Genomic DNA, 17,785 nt, shown 5'->3' with positions numbered 1-17,785 from the left:
GTGATCACCTGCTCATCCTGTAGATGGAGTGCCAGCATCTCGACTGGTGGGTACTTGCGTTGAATGGGGAAATCGTATATGCGCCAGTATCCCTCAGATGCGGTGATGTAACGCCCTAGTTCGTAGCGTGCCACTTCATCATGTCGTAATGCCTCTCGCATCCTCTCATGAGGCTCAAGTCTGACCAGGCACTGGTCCGGGCCCTTTTCAAGGTATTTGTACAGGTACTTGACACAGGTGACAGCACAGACGATCTCAAGGTTGATGTGAGCATCGTACCTGAGGACAATATATGGATTGTAAGGCACAACCCATGCATTGTTAACTAATACGTTAGCACCGCCTCGTATTGTCTTCATGATGGGATCACCAGGTGCAGCTTCTGCCCGTCTTCTGTACAGGGGATAGGAGTCATCAGAGAAGCTTGTCGTTTGTCGTAGGGCTTTGGGATAGTCCTTTGTGCACTTCCGGTCTGCCATGCAAGGGCTCAAGATGTTCCATTCCCCACATGGGCCGTGAATCATGTGTGATGTCACAATACGGTGTAGTTCCGGATTTGTGAGTCTGTCAGGAATCTCAGCAGAGACCACGCGATCGACATCTGCTGGTGTTCTGGGCTTGTCGCGAGGTACCACGGTCAGGAGCATGTGTATATGGGGAAGGTGACGCTTTTGCGTTTCCTTCACCATCACGTAAGCGTCCACATGCCCCAAGATGTCATGCTTGAGGATGTCTGCGAGGAGTGCTTCCACCTTCATATGAAACACCCGGGCGATGATATCAGGTCTTGCATTGGGTGGCTGACCCTCAAAAACCGATTCTTTAATTTCTGGCCACTTTGGGTTGCAGGTGAATGTTAGGAAAAAGTCTGGCTTTCCCTTGACTCGGACTAAAGCCATTGCATCCTGAAACTCTTTGGCATACCAACGTGGCGACCCATAAATTGACGGTGGCAGAATGGTGAGGCGTCCAGGTAGCACCTCAGCATCACTGTTCAACGCATCAACGATGATCTTATACTTTTCTGCCTTAATTGACTTCTGGTTGCAGCGAATCCAAGTGAGACGGTGTGACTCAATTTTTGCCATCATGTCGCATACGTACTGCTGTGTCAACCTTCCACCACGAAGCAGTAGATTGAAGTGATGAGTAGGATCACGTACTTGTAGATGGTAGCGGTAGAAAGTTGTTGGCGTTGTCCCTGCCAACTCAGTGTGGTACCCCTGAGAGCCGCAGGGTAGCAGAAGTATGTATGATAGTGGGTCATACGCTGGATGCATGGCGTCTATTGTCTGTAAACCTCCTCCTCTGAGGTGAACAGCGACTGCCAGCCTTCCAAACTGCTCAGTTGTCATTGCCCCTGGAGCAATGACAGCCACATCGCTGTCTGGGGAGGGAAGGTTGACGGTACCATGATGAAGGTCTCGGCGCCGCGTGCGACCTGTTAACACAATATTCAGTTCATTGGCGCTATCATTATGAACCACATACTCAATGGCTGATTTGAATTGCTGGACGTATGGGTTGCACTCATGAATGGCCTGTTGTGCTCTTAGCAAAAACTGCTCATTCAGGCCACTGTTCGAGGTGTGGGCACGACGATAATCCAGCTCATGGGCTGGATCGTGAAAGTAGATCTGAGCAAAGCGTGGGGTACAACCCAGATCGGCAAGAGGAGCACCAATGTAATGGTAAACCTTACCTTGTATGCGCACTCCAGGATTGAAGCCAGGCATACGTATCTCTCGGACACCGATACTTGCCATTGCCAGCGCGTTGTTGTACTGTTTCGCGTGCTTCAAAAAGGCCTGGTTAAGGAAAAGGTTTTTAATAGCATCTGGAGGATGTGATGGAATTGAACCGGGTTTTGGATTCGTAGGATCATGCATAAGATCGACCTTGCCGTGGTTGCAGCAAAATCCTCTTCTCTCCTCATTCCACACCAAAGCAGCACAATGCGAGCATTTAGTGCATTGAAATATTGAGGTCCTGCTCAGCGCGTGCCTGTACTCACCATGAAGTACCTCTCGGAAGAAATCGGTATCATCGTATCGAGCAAGGTTGCGATTGTCATGGCGAGCCTGCTCTAGTCTCACACGGTGTACATCCTGATGGCGCAGGGCATCCCTTACTTGCCGGTCTTCTCGCTGGTGAGGGATTTCTTCTGCACGACGCCTTGTCTCGCGTCCAGTGTTGTCTGCCAAGCGAGCAGTCCGTACCTCATCCGTTTCTTCTGCACGACGACTTGTTATGCGTCGAGTGTTGTCTGCCAAGCGAGCAGTCCGTTCTTCATCCGTTTCTTCTGCACGACGACTTGTTATGCGTCGAGTGTTGTCTGCCACGCGAGCAGTCCGTTCTTCATCCGTTGCTTCTGCACGACGACTTGTTATGCGTCGAGTGTTGTCTGCCAAGCGAGCAGTCCGTTCTTCATCCGTTTCTTCTGCACGACGACTTGTTATGCGTCGAGTGTTGTCTGCCAAGCGAGCAGTCCGTTCTTCATCCGTTTCTTCTGCACGACCACTTGTTATGCGTCGAGTGTTGTCTGCCAAGCGAGCAGTCCGTTCTTCATCCGTTTCTTCTGCACGACGACTTGTTATGCGTCGAGTGTTGTCTGCCAAGCGAGCAGTCCGTTCTTCATCCGTTTCTTCTGCACGACCACTTGTTATGCGTCGAGTGTTGTCTGCCAAGCGAGCAGTCCGTTCTTCATCCGTTTCTTCTGCACGACGACTTATGCGTCGAGTGTTGTCTGCCACGCGAGCAGTCCGTTCTTCATCCGTTTCTTCTGCACGACCACTTGTTATGCGTCGAGTGTTGTCTGCCAAGCGAGCAGTCCGTTCTTCATCCGTTTCTTCTGCACGACGACTTGTTATGCGTCGAGTGTTGTCTGCCACGCGAGCAGTCCGTTCTTCATCCGTTTCTTCTGCACGACCACTTGTTATGCGTCGAGTGTTGTCTGCCAAGCGAGCAGTCCGTTCTTCATCCGTTTCTTCTGCACGACGACTTGTTATGCGTCGAGTGTTGTCTGCCAAGCGAGCAGTCCGTTCTTCATCCGTTTCAGCTGCACGACGACTTGTCACGCGCGTAACGTCGCGTGTCAGGCGAGCAGCTCGTTCTTCGTCAGATTCCATTGCGCGTGCACGCCGTGCAGCTTCGTTCCTTCGTTCTCGTAAACGACGACTCGATTGGGGCATTGTATAATAGATAATAGAATAGATAATAGAATAGAATAGATAGATAGAATAGATAGATATAACAATAAGACAGTGGGAAGATACAATCGAGACAGTAAGTCGGCACTTTCGTAAGGCCGGAAGTGAAGTCCTCACTGTCCGGAAGTTCGCATGTGGCAGTTACGATTATTCGCCATTTAGTGTTAATGCCCAATTATTCAATTAGCGCCAACGTATTTTGGCTGTTTGCAATTTAAGCGCAAGGAATCAATCAATTCAATGAAAAAAATGAAAAGGAAAAACACGCAACAACAACGCAACAACGTGTTCCGTGATTGGCTGCGGGAAGTGAGGTCTTTGGCTGATGGGTGATTGGCTGCCGGAGGAAGGTCGCAAATCGCAGTTACGATGAAACGCAAATTAGTTTTAATTAGTTTTAAAACATAGTTTAACGGCAACATAGTTTGCCGACGGGAAATAAATGAATACGCTCTCAAATGTGCCATCCGAGGCAGAGTCTGTTCGCCACGTTCGGCACACGTGATAGCTCGCTGCTCTCTGATTGGTTGAATCGTTTTTTGGACATAGCTCGGTAACTACTTCTGCGATCGCAAATTAGTTTTAATTAGTTTTTGAAACATAGTTTAACGGCAACATAGTTTGCCGACGGGAAATAAATGAATACGCTCTCAAATGTGCCATCCGAGGCAGAGTCTGTTCGCCACGTTCGGCACACATGATAGCTCGCTGCTCTCTGATTGGTTGAATCGTTTTTTGGACATAGCTCGGTAACTACTTCTGCGATTAATTTAAAACCTTGAAAAGGCACATCCTCGGGTCCCCAGCAATATACCTGGCAAGTTTCAAGTATATCGGACCGGTAGTTGTCGAGAAACAGCGGTCACAGACAAACATACAAACAAACATACACACAGAGATTAGTGGAATTATAGATAGATATATATGTATGTATGTATGTATGTATGTATGTATGTATGTATGTATGTATGTATGTATATATATATATATATATATATATATATATATATATATATATATATATATATATATACACACTACTGGTCAAGAGTTTTAGAACACCTCAATTTTTACAGTTTTTATTGAAATTTAAGCAATTCAGTCCAGTGAATAACCTGAAATGGTACAAAGGTAAGCAGTAAACTGCTCGAGGTTAAAAAAAAAAGTTTAGGTTAGGAAAAACGGGAAAATAATGTAAATTGCACAGTTATATTGTAAAAAAGGCCTTATTCAGGGAACAAGTAATGGGTTAACAACTTACAGCTGTTCTGCAGCAATCTAAGTAAATGAAGCCTTGAATGTTGATGCAAACAATTCCTACAGGTGTCCCAACCACTGCTGATTGCTTGATTACAAACCCCCTGTCTGTATAAAAGCAGGATTGGAACAGACTTATTACACCCTCTGAAGCCTTATTTGGACAATATTGCACTGCAGGAAGTAGTATATTGCTATCATAATGGCAAGAAAAAGGCAATTAACAAAGGAAGACAGACAGACCATTATAACCCTGAAATTTGTTGGTCTTTCCTTTAGAGAAATTGCAAAGAAAGCCAAGGCGTCAGTGAGTACAGTTTCCTACACCATCAAAAGGCACTTTGATACTGGGGGAAACTGATGGGAAGAGGTCTGGCAGACGCAAAGCCACAACAGAATCAGAAGACAAGTTTCTGAGAGTCAACAGTTTGCATGATGGCGGCTCACAGGACAACAGCTTCAAGCACAGCCTAACACTGGTCGAAGCAAGCAAGTCTCAGTTTCACCTGTGAAGAGAAGACTTCGAGCTGCAGGTTTGACAGGTCGAGTGGCAGTGAGAAAGCCATTGCCAAGATGGCAAAATAAGAAAAAGAGGCTTGCCTGGGCCATGAAGTACTGCCAGTGGACTACTGAAGACTGGAAGAAGGTCTTATGGACCGATGAATCAAAATTTGAAATATTTGGTTCATCACGCAGGGTTTTTGTACGCCGTCGAGTAGGCAAAAGGATGGTTCCTCAGTGTGTGACACCAACTGTCAAACATGGAGGAAGAAGCGTGATGGTTGAGGCGTTCTAAAACTTTTGACCGGTAGTGTATGTGTTGGTGAATCAATTCAAGGTCCCCCCTGATGAAGGAGTAACAGAATTTTATTGAAAAACCAACACGATCGTGGAGACGGCTTGGAGAAAGATCAGAGCTCATAGGAACCAAGACAATTCTCAAAACACTCGAAGTAAATGAGCAAAAGGCAGGCCTTTATATGCAGGCAAAACCAAAGGCTTTATCAAGATTTATTCTCAGTCAGCTAAAGGCAATTTCCGAGAAAGGGAAAGTTTAACAACTGGCCCCTCCTCTTATCCTATCACCAAAAACTGCCCATGAGAGACTTACTTAAGGACACTTCCCACTCAACTTTCCCTGAGTTCTTATCTCCTGCTGGCAGATGGAAACCAGACTACATTCCAAGTTGTTTTTCTCTTTAGCCGACCTGGCTTATTTAATTATTTAGTGAAACTAAAGCATATATGTTAAGCAAACCATAATTTGAATAAAGCAAAACACAATTGAAAGACACAATCTCCACATTCCCTCCTCTTGTCTCTGTTGAGACAATGTATCAAAGAGACAATTTAGTGTTAGCATGCAGGCATTTCTTCGTACTCCGGTCCATCTTCTTCCGCCCGTTCACGCCCGGGGAAGCTTCCAGCTCACCCTTCCCCCAGCGTAAGCATCTTGCCTTCGTCAACCCCAATCTTTGGACTGAGAACGCAAGACTATGGAAAACCGAGACAAAGCTACACCTACAATGTTTAATTTAGTGGTGGGAGATTGTCACCTATCAGGCCCCCGTGGCCAGCCTCTCCTTTCTCTGAGTCTCCATGTTGTAGTTTTAACAGCTCTCCTTTGGCAGCCAGACCCGAAGCTAAATCGACGGGGATTAGACTCACACTGAGAGCTTGTAATACATAGGACGAAACAGGAACAGACAATTCCCGCACATGCAAGGGATTTTGTAAAAAATCATCACAATCATCAAAATCATCAAAAGCATCAGAAGGGAGCAGTAGGGAAGGGGTGTGCAAGGACAATTGGGAATCATATGGGGGCAAGCAATCATTATTAGATAAGGATGAAGTGTCCAAGGCATCATTTTGAACAGCAACAAGAGCCATTCCCTTCACTGGTGCTTTCTTCGACGTCCATCCTGTGAAGTATTTCTTCACACACATAAGCACGAAGGCTTTCATTAGTGCCCCCCAGATTACTACCCCAATTACCACTGCAAGTGTGGTCAGCAACCATTTAACAATCGTGCCTGTCCATCCTTTGAACCAATCTGTGATCCATCCAGCAATCAAAGAGTTTTCACGCGAGATGAGATCAATAGTTAGCGCGTGACTAGTCTTTCTTAGTCGTACTATCGCAGCTGACACGCCCTCGGATGGATCCGGTATCCACGTGCAACACTTCCCTTCCACTACCCCACATACCCCTCCTTTCTCTGCCAATAGCATATCCAACACTACCCGGTTCTGCATTACCATCGTGCGCATGTGAACTCCTGTATCTAATAATTCGTTATGGGCTGCAGCTGTCGTTAGCTACCTTTTCCAAAGCTAAAGCCATCTTTTCTATCCGGAAGCTATTCATAACGGTGCCTGCTCCCGGGAAGAAAAACGCTAGCACCTTTTCCCATCCTTGCCCATGTAACTTAGTCGTTCCGTCTTCGTTCCAAATCGCTCTCTTGCTTCGCCTATTTAGAGGCCTTGAATCTAGATAGTCTAGTATCTCGATATCGGGAAGAACCGATCCTAGATAGCATGTGCCACCCCAATTATCCGGTAAGTAGGGGTACGCTTTATCATCACATATGAACATCATCCCATGGGGCGGAATCAGGTGGGTGGATAGACACTGAATTCCCGTCGTCACCCCATTGGTCCTACTAATCCCCCTAGAGAATGATATAGCGGTTATGTTGTGGGTGTGCTTGTCTTGTAGCATCACTCGTAATCCCATTTTTCCCTTTTCCCATCTTCCCTCGGAGGGTGTATACGCATTCCGATTCCACCATGCGTAAATGGCCAGAGCCCTGGAGGCAAACTACCTCTTTTTGTGGATTAACCCAGACGGGGGGGGGGGGGGGGGGGGGGGGCGGGGGGGCTATCAGCCACATGAGCAGTCACCGGAGGTCGATAATTAAACGGCCGATTACACCTCTGGTCGTTGTTAACACCCTCTCTTTCTAAAATGGTGACAGAAACCATTATTCCAACGATTATTTTTAACAAACCAATTTTCTCTAATCCACCTGACCCCCGGGTCCCGCTCTCAGCATATCATGCACCTGTTCCCTGCACCTGTTTCGGCCTCTGGCTGTCCTATATTGTCTTACATTTTGTAGGGAGCCATGGCGTTTCTCACCAATCAGAAAATGAGTTGTTCCAAAAATTGCCACTACAACAAAAAATTAATAATTCCCACATCCGAATTCAATCGTCTGTCCCTGCGAAACACGCCACATTCCCACCAAAAGCCCGTCCAAAAGCCCTATCTTGTGTCCAATCAACATTTGCACTTGGTCCTCTCATCAATCATCATCATCAATCATTTCCTTGAAACCCCCATTACCTCCCTTTTATTTATTTATTTATTTATTACAAATAAAACAAATAAAAAATAACCTGGTCCGTTTATCAAAAACTAAAATAGTTCTCATATGTATTACTGTCGTCAAGACTCACTGTTTGTCTGAGTGCAGGTGTCCTGTTTACTCCCTCCTGGGTTGGTATGTCTCGAGGTGCCCTCTGTTGACAATGTGATGCATGTATCAGGTGGTTTTACCTCCATCGAACCGCAATGCCACAACCACAACCACGGCACCCATGATGTCATTGTCAACAACAAAGCCACAACATAAACAGAGATCTGCAACATCCTGGCCGATCAACATTTCCACACTCGCCACCCGGCGTTCTCCACAATGACATTGCACACCACAACACCACAACACGACTGCCCGGCGCAATCAGCACCACCACCATTTAAGGTTAAATTCCATCCACTACTCACACCACCGGATCTTCTTTCAGACTCGTCCTCACCCCTCCTTTTGTTCCAAAAAGGTGACCCGACAAACGAGCAGAGCAGACAGACAGACAAATGAACATACTGGGTGAAAACATAACCATCCATCCTATTTAACTCGGCGCACATGACGTCAGACAAAGCAACCCTCTACAATTCATAAACATTGTCATTTTGACAATTTTGACAAAGTGCCACTCACATTTCCATCATGTTGACACAGTGCAGTCACTCAGATTTGACAGACACCGTCTGACAAATATTCATCTTTTTGGTAATATGTCTATCAAAACAAGGCCTCCACCACGAATAACACCGCCATCTACAACAACAATTCCACCCCCCGCTGCCATTCCATTCTCAACCACATTTCCAGCGAAGATCACAACCCACCGATATCTCAATCGAAATGCGACACGCTTGCCCCCATCTCACCACTTCACAGCTCTTCTTGGGGCATGCTCCACCATGCAGCCCGATCTCTACTTGGTGCGCACCTCCTGCACCAAACACCCCACGCATCATTCCAACTCGGCCGCCAAATGCCACACGACCAAAAACCTCAACCTCCGACACTGTCCACAACGCAAGCCACCGCACCCCGCAACAGCACCTCCATGATACATGCTCCTGCAGCCCCATTCACATTTCATTTATACAGTGCAAGCCACAACAATACCGACAGTTGAAAACCGAAACCCGACAGTCGGATGGACGTTAAACCCACAAATCTCCCTTCTCAAATCGTCAAATCTCAAATACTTCACCTTATCCGCCTGTGGGGCAACTTACCAAGCATGATCTACCTTCAGAATCAAATGCATTTTCATAACTATACCACCATCACTCGCGAATCTCCAACGTCCATGCAATGTCCTCTCACATGCATGCTTCAATCACAAAGCACCTTCGTATGTACGTTCCTGCAGCCTCATTCACATAGTACGGACGCACCCACGCCGGTTGAACAATGGCTCCGGAGGGCGACTCGGCGTCTACGCTGCCACGCAACCCACGTCTCTCCACACTTCCGCATCAAAACACGGCTCTCCCATTCACAACCACACCATTGCATGCTCACCACAATCTTCACAGCGCCACCGCCAGATGCACCCACAAAACCTTTGCCAGGCGTATCAAAACAGATGCACCACGCACCTCCGAGATGCACCACGCACCCTGCGTCTCCCAACTGTCATCGCAATTCTCATCCATTTAACATAAATAAGCCAGAGCTCCATCATGGACGTTTACCACACACTGAAACTCAATTCAAAGCACACTGTAGTCAACGCCCCATATAGAGCGCAGGAGTCATAGCATAGTCATAGTCACTCAAAACATATTGTAACCCAAGCAGATTTTCACGGGTCCTCCGAGATGCTCCATAAGAACAACAACAACAAATGGCAGAAATCAATATTCTTCCACAAATAGATCAACTCCATTTCAGACAAATAAATTTTATTGGTCATTCAAAATCGTACGTAATTGAGTAGAGAGGAACCTCTGCGCAGCACGTATTTGCTCGTGCCTCCTCACTTCCAGGCTCGACCAACCCCGGACCACGATGGTCGGAGTCACGGCGCCGTCTGGAGAAACGGACGTCTCGTTCTCCCAGTCTCGTTCACTTCCATCCTCCGCACCCCAACCCGAGTGCAGCGTTACCTTTCGCACACCTGTACACGCGTTTCCCCAATCTGCCAATCTTCTGCTCCTCTCGAATGTCCCAACGAATCCACCCCGAACAGTGGGCGAGTTCTTGCCGGCATTCTCCACGCTCACCACCACAGGCACAATGCCAGCTTGCATGTCTCCTCCTCGCACGGCAGCTACACGCATCGTTCAATCTCTCCACTCTGAGCCCTACATTTTGGTTGTTCGCGAATGTTCAGCCACCCGCAGGCTGGTTGCATCATTTTCTCGACTGCTGGTTGCTCACTAATCGCTCCAATCTTCGATTCCCAAACTTAATAATTCACAATCATGGTACTCTGTCTGAACTTCAATTTTATCACACGGAATCATATTTCCGCTCCGTCCGCTCGATTCATTTCCGGTCGCAATACACGGTAATTAATTCGCATCCCTTTATCCAACGCGTTTCGCGATCCTCTGCGGGCTCACGCACGATCACGATTTGCATTTACAGTGCATGACGTCACGCCTTCCCTTTTGCCTGGGTCAGACCAGACCAGTCGATTACAGGGCTATCGATCAATATATTCGTTTGAAATGGACTAGCAGGACTTCGAGCATATCTAATTATCGTTCTCTACATTAATTCAACGTGAAGCTTAAAGCCGATCGTAATTCCTTAGACTCGCATTTTACAGTGCATTACGTCACACGGCACATGCTTCCCGAACCTGCAACAAACACGCATTATTTTCCCTGGGCCAGTCGATATACGCAAGATCGATAGATAGGGTTTCAGTTCAAACTCGCCACATCATGTTTCCTTGTCGTTCTTATCCCAATGCAATGGAGAGGTCGAATTGACTTCACTTAATAAAAAAACTGACACGAACAGAGCTTAATACCGCAATTACTTGTTTTAATTTGACCGGGTTTAATTGTATCCATCTTTATGGCACTTAAGCCTGCCGCTCGCTATCCCGACTCGCGAATCATGCGATCGCCCGCTCTCCGTGCGGGGAGCGACAGTCACTTTTAACGTGCCAGCATTTATTTATTTATCACAATACAGTGCTCGAGATTAATTTGACGATTGCTCGGCTTCCGGTCCGAATTAAAGCTAGTTTATTCCGCGATCCTCTGCGGGACCAACATGCGCTGCCCAGGCCCGTGAACCACAGTCCGACCCGCGCACCCGAACGCCAAGCACGGTGACGCCATGCAGTCCTCTCATACTCAGCATCCACTCAGTACGCACCCAGCACAAGCTCCCAGCACAGTGTGCACGCCATACACATGTACCAGACCATCTGTCAGACCTCAAACATCCGGCACGGATTTCCCCGCACTTCAAGCAGGCGAAACCTAGCCCCAAAGCCTCCACACCTATTTACAGGCGAGGTCACAATCATTCGGCCGGCACAGCACGCCACATCCTGGAGCACACCACAACCTAGTTTCTCCATCCAAAATGCAATCAATGACATCCCACGTGACCTAACATCGTCATTTCCAAACTCCATGCCACGGTGTTGCGAGATGATATTTGCAAAACTTCACACCAATGCCCATCCACTGCATAATTCATGCAGACAATACAAGAAGTCCTTGATTTGGGAATGGAGTTAGGGTTCTGGGAAGCATTTTCTGACCTCCAACAATCAGACATGATGACAATATGATGACACATGATACATGACACACATCTAACAGGAAGACTAAATCGACCAAGCACACGCGTCCATAAGTCGGCCAAGCACACACATCCACACCAGGTGTGCGGCACGTCCTCTAAGTCGTCACCTGCTGCGCGCACAACGCCTATCCAACCTCCAACATGTCTCCGACAACATACATTACATGCACCTGTATATATATCCATTCATTCATGTTCCTCTCGCACCATTCAAAGGAATGGGGGTTTGAGGATGGGGTGGGTATAGGGGGCAGGGTGTTGGCGGGAGGGTGGGGGTGGTAGGAATCCTACTACACTAGCAGTATTTGTCGCTTCACTGCTTCGTATCCTGTGCTTTATCTCAATGGAGTTTCAGCACTATCCTGACCCTGGTCTCTATCTGACTTGACCTTGTAGTAATGTAGTGTCTTCAATACTACTCCGGCTAGTCTAGCCTGTTTCGCTGCTGCCTGCCTCTTCATCGCTTCCTCTTTCCACCACCCGTACACTTTCCAATAGTCGGGTGGGAAAGTTCTCTTCTTCTCTAGCTTGTCTGGAGCTTCATACAGTAGCAGGGTGGATATGTGACTGAGGTGTGCACTTCTGGAAAGAAGCATGAAAATTTGCACATGGGGGTTTTTTAGTATGCCGATTTCAAAAATTGCGGGAACCACGATGTCACTCCAACGTTTCCCGCCAAAAAATGCAAAATTCAAAATGGCCACCACAAAACACATTTTGCCCATAAATCAGCTATAAGTGCCCTGATTACCATGATCTTGGTGTCTATGCATATGCTTTTAGGTCAAGGAACTCGGTAGAACACTTGTGAAATATCATTGTGAAAACTTAAAAATAATGCTAACAACATTAATTTGTCACATCAATGTAAGTGCTCTGATTACAATTGATCATGGTATCTATACCTCTGTTTTTCAGGTCAAGCAATCCAATGGTGTATCATACATTCTGTTGAAACAGTAATTTATCTCCGTCAGTATCTCATATTTTCAGATTTGCTTGCTTATTTATTCTCTGTTACACTGTCCTGAACAGAAGCACAACTGTGTACACTGGAGATTTGCTTTGACAAACTTGCATCTTTTTGTACAAGACTTTTTGCAGCCACATTTCAACAGTTCCTGACAAGCTTTGGCTGCCTCTGGAAGAGTGGTCCAGCATGGAGTCCATGGGGAATCATCTCTCACTCTCTCCCAACCCCATAAATCTGGCGATGGAACTTCGGGGTCTCCTATAAGTGACTGTCCCCAGATGTGCCCTGCCTGATAAACAGCCCTTTTCACATGCTGTTCCAGGGCATGTAACGTTGGAGGAATGTTTTCCATCGTACGGTTTTGGGTGAACAACTGCTTCCTGGCTTCATTCACATGGCTGAGTGCTGATGTTCGCTGATACAAGAGAAAAACATATCTCTCTATTCGGTCAATAATATCAGCTTTAGACTGTAATTAGGCTCTATTGAAATTGAGCATGAAGATAACATGAGACATATTGGTTTAGCAAAGTGCTAAATGCAAATATATACATTGATGTGACAAATTAATGTTATGAGCATCTATATAAATAAAACACAGTTTGTGTGTGTGTGTGTGTGTGTGTGTGTGTGTGTGTGTGTGTGTGTGTGTGTGTGTATGTGTGTGTATGTTACCGATAGACTCCTAAACGGAGAGGCTCACGTGCTTGATATTTGGCAGAGACATGACCATTGAGCCTGGGAAGGACATGGCCTACCTAAAAATATTTGACGAGATCCATATTTTTTATTCATATTTACCTCAGCGCATTTCAGCGAGGAACATTATACACGGAATCTCAGCCGGTGCCAGAGTAGCTCGCTGATTCGCTCAGAGCGATCACGTGATGTTCCATCCTCGCTGCCAGACCACTGAACGGAAAATATATAGAATGACCATTGCCATTCACACCACATAGGTGGAGATGCAGCTACCGGGCGCCATCTTGGTTGGCACTCGATGCTGGGCGATGGTGATTTCCGTCACACGTTTGCACGTAATTCAGAGCGAAAAGCGATTGCGTTTTTTCACCTTTTGTGCGATCGTGTTTTGTGTCGATTTTTGTCGATTTTGTGCGATATGAATTAAACGTCTTTGAAACAGCTGCGAAACGTCTTTCCACAACCCTTCCTTAACCGATTTGAGCAGTTTATTGCTGCACAAAATGGCATTTTAACAGTTGTCTGGCTTTTAAAATCTGGGACACGTTCAAAACAAACGAGATCCGCGAAACTTGTTGGTCGAGTCATGCTAACCAAGATGGGGACACGGCGGCTACACTTTTCACGGAGTATGAGCGTTCTATATATTTTCAATTCAGTGCGCCAGACTCGCTCAAGTACTTGATTTGTGGCATAGACATGGCCATTGGGCCTTCACGGTGTAATTTGTGCGAGGCTTTTGTCCGAGTGAGCTTGAGTCGAGAGGGCGACTATACGGGTTGAGAATGTACGGGTCTCCCTTCCCCCGCCGGGCAATGGTACTGGAGGGCGTCACAGGATCGGTGAGTCTCCAAAATCCGCTTCGTGCTGTTGTTGCGAAGATGCAGGACGATGTCGCGATTGTTGTGCTGCTCTCCTCCCATGAGAACTGCAACGTCATTGTTGACTGGCCCTCCCCTTCCTCCCCTCCCCCCTCTCCCTCCCCACCCCCCTCCCCTTCCCCCCCCCCTTGCTAACCGTAACCCTACCCTTGGTAGATCAATAAATTTGTCACTCCGGATCAATCGCCCATACTTACAATTTGTTCGTGGCCCAAGCTCAGATGGCGAAGGAGGGACGGACCACACCCGGGATGAAGAGCGGAGCACGTAATTTGGGACAACTTTCAGCGCAAAGGTTCACCTTAATCAAATCAGGTGCCAGCCGGCCTCTCCTCTCGGTCTCCCCCGGAGTCCGTCCCTTCCAGTCCGGCTCCGAGTTGGACCCCAGCCCTGGTACCAGATGTTGGTGAATCGATTCAAGGTCCACCCTGATGAAGCAGTAACAGAATTTTATTGAAAAACCAACACAATCGTGGAGACTGCTTCGAGAAAGATCAGAGCTCATAGGAACCAAGACAATTCTCAAAACACTCTAAGTAAATGAGCAAAAGGCAGGCCTTTATATACAAGCAAAACCAAAGGCTTTATCAAGATTTATTCTCAGTCAGCTAAAGGCAATTTCCGAGAAAGGAAAAGTTTAACAACTGGCCCCTCCTCTTATCCTATCACCAAAAACTGCCCATGAGAGACTTACTCAAGGACACTTCCCACACAACTTTCCCTGAATTCTTATCTCCTGCTGGCAGATGGAAACCAGACTACATTCCAAGTTGTTTTTCTCTTTAGCTGACCTGGCTTATTTATTTAGTGAAACTAAAGCATATATGTTAAGCAAACTATAATTTGAATAAAGCAAAACACAATTGAAAGACACAATCTCCACATATGTATATAAAAATTGAGGTGTTCTAAAACTTTTGATCGGTAGTGTATATATATATATATATTTATATATATACACTACCGGTCAAAAGTTTTAGAACACCAAAAGTTTTATAAAGGGACGCCAATTTGATTCATACAGCTGCATGAAGAAGTAAATGTATTGCTACGGTTTTGAGATTTGTACATATGACATCATTAAAGGCTAAAGGATTGCCCCCCCCACCCCCCCCCCCATAGTTAGGCCACGAGCAACACGTAGGCCACCGCAGAGTATTAGTTATGTCACAGTATGTGTGAGTATAGGCCATTTCCACTCGTAATATCTGCATTGTGTAAAGACATGAGTTTAGGTCCTTTCATTTTTGCACCACCCTCCAATTCCACCTATGGGCATAATTGATCCCGCACCCCATTTGGCTGATCCCTCAGTTTGTTATGCTTTGGTTGCCAGCAGCATTCGCTGCCCTTTGTTCGCTCGCTGGTCGAGTAACACGAGGTAGGCCTGAGGAGATGGAGGAGCGCGGGGTCGGGGTGGGGTGGGGCGGCGTCAAGGCAGCGCGTCAGAGGCGATGACGGTAAGGGCCACCAGCCAACCAGGGCTCTAAGGGCATGGCGTGATAGGGCGTGGTAAGGCGCGTCTGGCAAGTGCTAGAAGGTTCGCGGGGCGTGCCTATAAAAGCCTTTGCACAAAGCCCTTGCACAGGACTGAAGCAAAGGACTCGGAGGACTTATGAAAAAGGACTGATGCAAAGAACTTCGTTGTACAAGAGGACTTGCTACAAAAGGACTTGCTTGAAGGAATTGCGCATTGTAAGGACTCGCAGAGAAGAGGGCTGGAAGGACTTTTACGGTGAGCGCATTGAGAGCACTTCATTGTGTCAGCACTTCAAGGCTTTGAACTGTATTCGCCTATTACGTACGCAGCCACGCGAGTGAACGCGGCCATAGCCGCCAGTGTTAACCGCCAGAGCCCAGACCCTACCGTTCGCCCCGTATTATCCCGTGTGCACCAACGACACGCGGAGAGCCCCTGCCTGCTACGGGATCCATCTTCGCGGTACGAGCTGGGGACCGGAGAGAGCTGACCATCCGTGGATGTGCCATCCATCCCTGGACATGCTGACCTTCATCTGCAATCCCCGTGTGAGTGTGTCTGTGTGTGAGACCGGCCCGTTTGTCCTGGGAGTAAGTTAAGACTGTTCTTAAGGATTGCCCTGTGTCTCTGCTTCTTCTCATCATTGTAAATAGTGTAAATAAATCGTGTTCTTCCTTTCTTCCCAATTCGACCGCTTCTGTGATTTCTCCATTGGCCAAGCGTGGTACGAGTAAGATCGCTAGAACCGGGTTCACCAGATAAACGGCACGGATCGCGTGTACGCACCGCTCGGCGTCTCAGCACGCATGATTCGTGCAGGGCTTATTTCCTCGTTTCTGGGCAGCGCGAGTAATTAGGCAATAGTTATTCTATTCCTACGACCCTACTTCGCGCTGTCCGGGAAGGACGTCATAGGTTCCGGGTCCCATCGGCCAGTCAAAGTCAAGGGGACTAACCCACCCCCCCCCCCCCTTGCTAAGGGGAGAAGGCCGGCGCTGAGATCCACAACATTTGGTGTCAGGAGTTTGGATTGGGACCCGAAGTGCGCTTAACGCAGTCGAAAATTATGAGCGACCGAAATTTAGTTTTGTAACATCCAAATTAAATTCGTGCCATGGCTAGACAAGACGGTCGGATGCCGGTGGGGGTAGAGGAGGAGATAGTTGAGGGAGAAGAATTAATGACCGAGGACCCCCGGGAAGAATGGGAAGAAGAGGACATTGATGAGGGGCCGGCTGTAGGGGTAGAAAATGGCGGCGCCTCGCACATGGCCGCGGCAGCCGAGCCCGCGATGCCAGAGTACATGCGATTATTTATGGTCCAGATAATGGCAAAATTGGTTACCCAAAGTGACAAATCCACCCGGGAAATAAAAGGGTTGGAAAACAAGATGGGGGATCAATTAGAAGAGGTAAAAAACGGGCTGGAAAGCAAAATGGACACCCGAGGGGAGTTAATAAAAGAGATGGGGAAAGACATAGGGCGCAGGTCGAGCGGGAAAGTCGCATTGGTACACGAAGAGGTAACGCGATTTGAGGAACGCGTGGAAAGCGAGTTTGGGCCGGGCGCAGTTAAGTTGACCGGGGTAGAAATCGCGACTCGAGGTATGGAAAAGCCGACGGCCACCGAATTGGAAGAGAAAATTTTATGTGCACCGGCGGTCGTCAAGGAAAAAGAAGATGAAATAATCATAGTTGAAATTGGGGTTGAAGAGACGGCAGTGTTAGTACATGTATCACGGGAGATTGAGATGGAATGTACTCAAAGTCTGGATTCACATCGTGATGTCGTGCTGCCTAACCCCAATGAAAGTTTGCAGGTGCTGCTGCGGAAAAGGGTCCCGAAGGTGAGTGGGAGCGTGTATGGTGCGAAAATATTTGGCGCGAAAAGTTTTTTCACGCGCTTGGGATCCAGACGTAACCCGGGCGCCCGTGGAAGGTCCGTGGTGCGGTGTGAAAGCGAATGGCGCACGTGTGAGGAAAAAGTGTGCGCCGGAGCACGAGTGTATGTGTGAAGAGTGCGATACAGAGTGTGCGATGGCCAAAGAGAGTGTGGGAGTGCCCACCAGAGCGCGTGATTGGGTGTGCAACAGGAGATTGCACACCCGTGGGTAAGTGTGTGCTGTGGGTGTGCAGGAATGC

The 17,785-nt window shown here is 47.5% G+C and overlaps 1 long non-coding RNA gene across 1 annotated transcript; it reads right to left on the bottom strand.

The window, feature by feature from the left end:
- Positions 1-5,317: 5,317 nt before the first annotated feature.
- On the bottom strand, positions 5,318-14,541 carry LOC137415579 (uncharacterized). The gene is made up of 3 exons (XR_010982099.2): positions 14,466-14,541; positions 7,932-7,994; positions 5,318-6,404 (listed from the first exon to the last, which is right to left on the bottom strand). It is a non-coding gene; the product is annotated as an uncharacterized LOC137415579 (long non-coding RNA).
- Between the last annotated feature and the right edge of the window lie 3,244 nt (positions 14,542-17,785).

The sequence above is a fragment of the Myxine glutinosa genome, chromosome 6, assembly GCF_964187855.1.
Source record: "Myxine glutinosa chromosome 6, kmMyxGlut1.1, whole genome shotgun sequence".
NCBI lineage: Eukaryota > Metazoa > Chordata > Myxini > Myxiniformes > Myxinidae > Myxine > Myxine glutinosa.
This window is presented reverse-complemented; position numbering and strand designations above follow the sequence as displayed.